The 9,608-nt window shown below is 36.9% G+C and overlaps 1 long non-coding RNA gene across 1 annotated transcript in view; it reads right to left on the reverse strand.

Moving 5' to 3' along the window:
* Positions 1 to 4,976, reverse strand: part of LOC117076848 — a 58,115-nt gene extending 53,139 nt beyond the window's left edge. Inside the window, exon 1 of the long non-coding RNA XR_004434492.1 lies at positions 4,649 to 4,976. This is a non-coding gene — a long non-coding RNA (uncharacterized LOC117076848). The remainder of the gene's footprint in view (positions 1 to 4,648) is intronic.
* Positions 4,977 to 9,608: the final 4,632 nt, after the last annotated feature.

The following is a 9,608-nucleotide window of genomic DNA, read 5'->3' on the forward strand; positions in this document are numbered from 1 at the left end:
AATATCTGGAGTAATAATTACACAATAATGTTTGGTTCATATAAGAATAGATCCCTTGAGGTCTCATAAAATATGATCCAATTTAAAGTATATTAAATATATTTATCTTCCCAGAATAAGAAAACATACCATAAAACCTAAGCTTAAAGCAACAGCCTGTTCAAGAAATTAGTCTTTAGAATAAAATTCAACTCTACATGCTCATTTTAAAAGATAACTAAAAGTAAAACTTGAGGAAGAAGAATAAATAGTGACATTCTTTTACAGAATAATTATTCTGTATGAGGAAAATAAAATAATATTATGTGTTTTAAATAAATTATGATATTTGAAGCACTCATTTAAATATGATAACCCATTTGGTTCCATTATATGAAACTTATAAAAATCAGTACATTATTGAATAAGAATAAGGTAGTACAATGATTATTATTTGACATCTAGGTCAGTGCTGGGCATTTGGTATTTATTCATTATATGCTTAATGAATGTATGAATTAAAAAGGCAACTGAGTCCTTGAGCTTCTGACTCGTCTGTAGTGTTTTTGTGTGTATGTGTATAACATTATGTAAATGATCTAGAATTTTAAGTTGATTTTCAAATTTAAAGACTTAATATGACCATGTGGATACACCTATTCATAAGAAAAACATTATACCATTTGTAAGAGAGGAATTGACAAAGTAGGGAAGTAATGTATTTCTGTTATCAAAACCGCAGGGAATTTTCAGTCCATAATATATGTCATGGGATAGGTATTTTTATATCTATATCCAGTAAACTCCATAAGCAAATATACGTACATTGCAAAATTAAAAATTCAGAATTTGTTTAGAAAAGTTGATCATATGGTAAACTCCACATCAAAAAGAGACAAAGGAAGCAAAATAAGAAAAATAATTGCTCCACTCTTGAGTAGGGTAAGAAGTGGTTTATTGCCAAGAGAAATATCAATTATAAGAGCTATGTATATATTAATCCCTAGGACATATAGATTGGTTGGCTAAAAACAGCAATCATATAAATCATAAAGTCCTCAACTAGCACAGCTTTTGAATGCAAAATGAAAGATTTTTTTTCCATGAGAAAACATTTTTAATTTCATCTGGGTCAGGGGTTACCTTTCCAAAGCGGCTTTGTTATAAGAATGTACCTTGAAGAAAACTTTACAGGGAACATGAAAGCAATTTGTCACAATGCAATGACTGCTTATAGACTGATACTGCATTTTGATACACGGCCTACTGATGTGTAGTAATATATATTAAACTTTGGATGAAAGTGAGCTAGAAAGATTGAAATCACTCTTACAGAATATTTCTACATGGCACAGGCATAGTATAATATATGTCAAGAATAATAATAGATATTATATCAATTAATATTTTATTTCAAAATTATTGTTTTCTTTCATTATATTTTAAGTGGCCATATATCTAACATCAAATACTTAAATATAAACTGAATCTATATCATGTATTACTATACTAGACTTTTTATAAAATTTGTAAAATGTTTTATTTATAATTACCAGCAGCAATCAGGTAAACAGTGTTTTCACAAAGAATTCTACAGGGTCAATTCATACTTACTAATTTTGTTTTCAAGTAGATCAGGGATCAGCAAAATTGTTTTAAGGGGCCAGATATTACATATCTTAGGTTTCCAGGCTGAAGGCAAAATTAAAGATAATATGCAGGTCCTTGTGTAACAAGAACAATTCTTGCTATTATTCTAGATGAAACACAAAGTATAACAGTAATAATCAAGTACAATTTGAGAATTACTTTATTAACATTTCATGTAATCAGCGTTCAAAGTTGTGTTCATCATAAATAATCGCTCAACTGTTAATGCTAATCTGAAATGAGATTTTACAGATTTCATCTTTGAAATAGCTTTTCACATTTAAGAGAACTGCCAAATACTGATATGAATTCATTAGCATATAATTTCGATTGTACATATTTATCCCTTAAAAGGCAGATAGAATTCTGTCAGACTATTTTCTTGATATTTGTCTTTTATTATGTCATTGCTTTACAGAGTAATCATTTCCAGTCGAAAAGTTACGTGGCGGCTTCTCAACTGGAAAATTAAACAGATTCTGAGATATGGGAATCTCCTTTGTCCTTGCCTAAAGATGAGAAAAATGTCATTGAAGCTGTAGTTTGGTCTGGGAAATTATAGCTGCTTCAAATAGTGTGGGAATGGAGTTCATTTTGCTTTTTTTTACTTTTTCCAACATAAGAAATTTATAGATCAACTCAACATTACTAGAGATTTATATAACATTCATTATCTAAAGGATCTATTGCAGTATAACTTCCATATATAAGCACCATCTTGCCTTGTATATATACAGGTCGAATTCATTAAGAAACATCAAGACCGGGTGCGGTGGCTCATGCCTGTCATCCCGGCACTTTGGGAGGCCGAGGTGGGCAGATCACGAGATCAGGAGTTTGAGACCAGCCTGACCAACATGGTGAAACACCATCTCTACTAAAAATACAAAAATTAACTGGGCATGGTGGTGCGTGCCTATAATCCCAGCTACTCAGGAGGCTGAGGCAAGAGAATCACTTGAACCCAGGAGGTGGAGGTTGCAGTGAGCTGAGATCGAGCCACTGCACACCAGCCTGGTGATAGAGCGAGACTTCATCTAAAGCAAAACAAAACAATAAAAAGTAACATTATCAAGTCTGCAGCAAAAGCTAATTTCCAAAGTTATTCAGTGGTTGTTAGTACAGGCCAAGGGAAATTCTTTTCATACAGAAAAACATTTTGATCTCTTCCTTAAGCTCAAAAATTTCAAAAAAAAATTGAGTCCTAACCCATCAAACTGCCACGCAGTGGGACAAGCTCAGGGTATTCATCTTCCACTTCTAGTTGTCTGAACTGTTCACCAGAGTGAATGCAGTTCAGCAATGACAATGCTGATTTAAATAACAAATGATAGATTAAAATATTTTCTGCAAAGTACTGCTGATGAATAATAAAATGAATAAATAGATAAACACCATATATTTTCACAAGCTTTGTAAATTTTTTCAAATTAGACTTTTTCTGTTCCACATACTGTCTCAGATTCAATTGAAAGATATCTTAGCAGATTGTACTTCAGGTTGTACTAAATTCATATTTTCTCAACTTCTTTAAACATATTCTGACGTATAGTTGTTCCCTTCAGACTATTCATAGGAGATGATTCTTTAGTCACTTCAAACTCAGTATTAACTCCTCAAGGAAATAACAGCATTGCTGTTAAATTGGATATTTGCTTTTTTCTTTAGTTGTCTATTGTTGCTACTGCCAATACTCTCAACTCTTCAAGCAACTGTTCGTGTGGAAAAGATAATGATCTTCACAGTGTAAATGTGTAAAATCTGTACATAGCTCTCTGGCAGTACAAAACCAGGTGGCAAGCTAGAGAGATCTAGCCTACTGGCAGTAGTTAGCTGACACTTGCACCAGATGATAATGATTCTGAGAGATGTACATTTCTGTCAGAGTAGGCCCTCTGTAACATGACTGTTCATTAAAAGTATATATACAGATACATACCTATATTAAAAATATGTGTAAAAATATATACATCAAGTATATGTACATATATACATGCATAAAAGTGTGTATACACATATATATACACACATATAAAAGTGTATATATTTATATATGACAGTACATGTTAATTTTGGTGGGATTTTGTTCTGTATTTGAGTTCCAGTAAACTTACATATGTCTAAAAATATAAGCCGTAAAACGTCTCTTTATGGGACAGGATTTTGTGCTGGAGCTAGTCCACACCAGCTAACAAGTATCAGTTGTTCAAATTACTAAAATTTTGAGTTAAAATTCAATTACATGCACTTGTTTGCAACACACTTGTTAGGTAAATTTTACTGGAAAAGTAATGGAGACTCAAAATTCATTGCTTCCTAATTAGTTGCTACATTTTGCTGTTATCCGTGTTCTTAGAGTTATTTAATTCTATTGTACCTTTTAGGTGGAAAAATATATAAGAGTGTGCAAATGTGACTCTTTCCAAATCTGTCTTCAACGACTACACATTGTAACTTCAAATTGGCTATGATGGGTAATTTAAATACAGAAATCAGCAAATGCTACAAATCAGGATTTGGTTTATGGCTTTGTTGATTGTCTGGGCTAAGACATTTACGGAGTGAAATGCCAATAATGAAGAATAGATGCAAATATGTGTTGGGTCAGTAGCCATTGCCTTATGAATAGCACATACACACTCACGAATAACTTTTGAAAACTATCATCCAAATAAGGATAAAAGTCACTCAAGTCAGAGTGAAGTTCTGTTGTCCATCTTCGTTTTTTAATTTCCTCTTCCTTGTTAATACATATGTTAGAAAATATCAGAAGGCCTGTTGATCACGCCCTGTCCTACCACTGGCCTCTGAGCTGCCTGCTTGGCACTGCTACACTGCCCCCGGATTGGTTACAATGTGGGGTTTTGTCTGGATTACAGGAGGAGGAAGAATAGGGAAGCCACAAAGCCTTGCTGGAGTTGGCCTCTCCTCTGCGCAACAGCTTAAAGAGCGCAGCACCCAGGACGCGCTAGGCCCTCCGTAAATGTCAGCTTAACAGAAAGTGACTATGAATCCAAACCTGGGGCGAGTGAGAGGTGCAGCTGCAGGATCAGTGGGTCCTAGGGCTTCCTGAAATGAAGTTTTGAGGCCCCTGTAGGACATTTTCTCCCCTTCCCCGCAGGCTTGGCTTTTGTACCCCGAGACAGAATGAATGTCAAACTCAGGTCCAACTCGCGCTTTTGACCGTGGGAGGTATCCTCAGCGAGGCCTGATGGAGGACAGGAGGGGCTGGCCGAGGGTGGAGAGCGAAGGGATAGCCGAGCTGAGCGAGGGTCTCACCCCACCTGCAGGACCTTGGCAGACCCACGCGTGCCCTCCTTTAGCACAAGTCAGTTGCTGCCCTCTACTCTTTGGCAGGGCATAAGTAAGAATGATTTCCGCCGCGGAGATCTAGAGCTTCCTTCCATTTTGCCTCCTGGCCCCTCCTGGAGGCCACAGCCCCTTTCTTGGCAGCTCCGCGCCCCAGAGCAGGAACGCACCCGGACGCGGTCACATTTCAGCTTTGGTGGCTGCGCCCGCGCCCTGGGACTCCGGGCAGGGGATCGGGCTGCGGGCGCCAGGCCGAGCTGCCCTCTTCCGGGACCTGGGTGGTTGCTAAGTAGGGGCCTCCAAGCTAAGCTGTTATAGGAGCTCTCAAAACTCCCTTTCTGGCATCCCACGGAAAAATACATGAATCAGAAATTCCTCTGCTTTGTCCTCCTGTAGGGGCCGAGTGGCGGGGAACTCCCCGGTACTCGCGTGGGGATCATATCCCAGAGACCGCGGGGCAACCCTCGGAGAGAAGCCCCCTGCGGCTGCTCTTGGCTTCCTCTTGAGCCGGACCGCCTGTCAGGGACCCCCAGGACCGCGAGGCCGGGGGTACAGACCTGGGGTGTGCTGGCGTTCCCTTTCCATCCCAAAGTTCTGTTTTCTTTTTCTTCCACTTCACTCTGGGTCTCAAGCCTTTTCTTTCAGTTTCTCAGCAGACCAGGCCATTTTGTCTGTTCCCCAATATCTTTTAAAAGTTCATTTTGTAGAGCAATCTCCCCACAACGCAGTATCTTTTACTTACCCTTGGGTACTATTAAAACAAGATAACATTCACCATGAAATTAGTCCAAAATATCTTTAATGTTAATATTTACGTCGAGAAGGGTTGATGGCTCTTGCACACTCTTGTGTGCAAGGGAGGGAAAAGTAGTACAACTTCTCTGGAGAATAATTTGACAAAATATGTAAATCACTTAAAAAAATACTTTTGAACATGATCTATCTTTTTCTAAGATCTTTCAGAAAAATTATATGAAATCCTTATAACCTACAAAGATCTTCATCGCATTATTATTTGTAAAAGAAAAAAAGATAAAAACAACTTTATCCACAACAAGAAACATTCTTATGGACCATAGATTGTCGTTAAAAAGATTGACTAATAATGCCGTCAAAGAGAAGCACAAGAGATAAAAACATGTAAAAACAGAAACAAACAAACAACAAAACACCAAGAAACAAACATCAACAAAAACCTCTGCTTATCAAAATTTTCAAAACATTTAAAAACAAGCTAGTGAATGGTTACATTATATATGGCAAGAGTATCACAGATTTAAAAATAAAACGTAAAGAAAAAATTAAAAAAAAAAAAAGCCTCCAAGAAAAGTAAATCAGGTATTTGTACTTAGATTGTTAATATAGAAAGCCCCTTTATCAATGCTAATAACACTCCCAAATATTGTGTACATTATTAAAACCATTCTGGAGGACAATTTGTCAAAGTGAGTTTATTCACAATACCTAGTTTGTCATTATTGTCTAGCAGGCGCTATGAAGGGTTCTCAATAGGAGCAGAATAAGAGGAAAAGAGTTTTGCTATCAGCCCCTTAGGGAACTATATGCATGTAGGGTATTGACAAGTGGGTGGAGTTGAGCTTCCTCCTCCACATGACTTGCTTTGATTTGTGGGAGCGAGCAGACAGGAGAACATGTCAATTCAAGTTGGGGCTTTAAGAAGTGTGCTGTCTTCTGCTTGCCCTAGTGTGCTTCATGAGAAGATGATTCTGTAGCCATTGTTCAAAATTTTAGCCTGGGTCCTTGAATAAGAAACAGACCAGACCGATGAGAGCAAACTTGAAACTCAGACCTAGCAAAGCGTACAGGAAAACGTGCTGATCAACAGAACTGCAATTAAAAAGTAAATCTTTGTCATCGTAGCTCCTAAGTTTTGAAGGCCATTTGTTATTTATGGCACAAAACCTATCTGATATGCACGCACAAGGTAGAACTGTCCTATCCAAATGCCCTGTGCACCCTTCATCCCTGGCCCTAAAAACAATGGAAATAGTGAATAAGGAAAAAAGCTATAATCCCTGACTATGTGGAGATGTGGGATGGATATGTACATTCAACACATAATCACATACATAGTTACATAATTACAAATTGTCATAAATGTTAACCAAGAAATTTGGAAAAGCATAGGATGCAAAGAGGAACAGGAGGAATTAATTTCAATTGGGAAATGGGCAAAGTATAAGAAGAAAAGGATTTCAGTTCAGAAGAACAGAGTGAACAAAAGAGAAGAGCAGTGTGGGGCCTTTGAGCTTTCGGTAGGTGGTCAGGGTGCCCAGAGCACAGAAAGCTGGAGATGAGGTCTGGGGAAACAGCAGGGTCCAGCCCACACAGGGTCTCATAGGCCATAATGGGGATTTGTGTCTTATGAGAAGCTCAATAAGTGACATACACATATTTCTTTTAAACTAAAACTTACTCATGAAAACATATTAGTCCGAAAACTAGAGCAAATTCAGCCCTTGGCATACGCAAATGGACTTTGAACTTTGAAAATATCCAAAAGTGAGACTGTTCCTACAGAACCCTTACTACAGTGAACATCACAGGGGACTCTCTAAACACCATCAACTGAAATATTATCTATACGCTAGCTACAAAATAGAAGAAAAGGGAATAATTTACTCATGAAATTCACTTTTAAATAAATGAGATATATAAAATATTCTTGACAATTAACATTTTTGTCACCTTTCCACTTGCTTGTATAGTAACAGTGAAACTAAACAAAAGGAAATTCTTCTTTGGAAGAAAGGCAAAAAAAAAAAAAAAAAATGCTGTGTTTCTGAGCCACAGAAGAGTCTTGCGAAGTATCAATCCAAAAATAGTATAATTACACGATCTAAAATTAAAATAAAATAGAAATAATTTACAATCAGATTCACATATATTTATGGATTATAGATTTACATTTATAATATAAATATAAAATATGCATACATCAATAAAGTACTATGCTAATAATGATAACTTTTAAAATTTCCATTTGATTTATCATATAATCTCTTTAACAGTGGTCCTTCATATTGCAAAATAGAAAAACATTAAAATTGTTTTAGAAGATTTAAAAAAAAACCCACTTGCTGTAGACTCATTGAGTAGACTAGTTGAGGATTAGCATCTCCATTTCGTTTGGGAGAGTTAAATCAAAAGAAGGTCCCCAGCAAATGCCAGTACAAGGAGCATCATGATGTACTCTGTCTTTCCTTGTGGAGCACCTGGTGCATCTCCTTCTCCTAGCGTTCTAACCCTGGCGGGGGCGGCATCTGATCTTTAATAGCCCCTAGACCCTCATTTTCTACACCATCACAGCTTTGTGTATTCCTTCCTTGGGATCTAGAGAACATTCCCTGGTGGGCTTCTCGGGCCTCTGCCAAATGTCCAATTTAGAACATCAGGGATATCAAGATACTTCTCAAAATGTTCATATTCAATTCTAACTCAAAAACTTTACGTCTAAAGTTGCCATTTTTCCTTCCTGAACTCATCAGTTCATCTCCATTATCAGTATTCCCAACCTGCTAGCATAAGCTTTGCTCTCATGGGAAACACACTGATATTGATACTTGCCAGTGATCATTTCTGCTTTTTCCTGAATGATTTTGCCGGATCTAGCTCTTAACATGAAAGGCTGTTTTATTTTTCAATTGCTTTGGTAAGACTATTCTTTATTTTTTGTGGTAAATTTACTCTAAATTGTGTATTTCATGAAAATCTATTTGTTTTCTTGATGTAGTTGAAGAAGGACATGAAAGATCTTCTGGAACTATTGCTTTTTACTTTCTGACCATGATTTCCTGGTTGCAGCAAATCCACTCAGTTTAATACTTTTAATATAATCTTTAGGTACGTTGGTTATTTTATCTTCTTCAGTTATTTTAATGTACATTTCATGTATTTCTTCTCTTTTAAAATTAGTGTATGAATTTTCTATGCCTGCTATAACAAATTACCACAAACAGTGGCTTAAAACAACATGAATTCATTATCTTGCATTCTGGACATCAGCAGTCTGGAATCAGTTTCACTGGGGTAAAATCAGTCTATCAACAGGACTGCAGTTCTTTGGGCGGCACTACTGGAGAATCCATCCCTTCTCTCTCACAGCTTCTGGAGGCGGCCTATGTTGCTTGATTCACGATCACATCTCTTCAACCTCTGCTTTCATTACATCATTTCCTTCCCAAACTTGGATCTTTCTGTCTCCCTTTTATAAGAACTTATGTGTTTAATTTGGAGCTCACCCGGGTAACCCAGGGTACTCTCCTCATCTCAAGATCTTTAAATTAATTTTATCTGTGAAGTCTCTTTTGACACATAAGTGAATAGAATACATTTACATTTTTGTTCTGGGGCTTAGGACATGGACACCTTTGCCAGGGAGGGTGCGGGACATTATTCAGCACTCCACAGTAAGTTTTACTAGATCACATCAATACATTTCTTCAAAACTTCTAAGAAATCTCCATTTCCTGAAACATTTGTTTTAGGAAATTCCAAGTTCCCACCATCCATGTCGTTTTCTCCAATAACAGCAGTCAGGTCACTGAGCTTCAGCAAGGGTTCACCTAGAAATTTGATCTGATTTTTACTTTTAGAATTGTTCCATACCACTTCAGAGTTTTGTAACATTGCATTTCATTTAGTGCTCA

The sequence above is a fragment of the Trachypithecus francoisi genome, unplaced genomic scaffold (genome assembly GCF_009764315.1).
Source record: "Trachypithecus francoisi isolate TF-2019V2 unplaced genomic scaffold, Tfra_2.0 Lachesis_group0, whole genome shotgun sequence".
NCBI lineage: Eukaryota > Metazoa > Chordata > Mammalia > Primates > Cercopithecidae > Trachypithecus > Trachypithecus francoisi.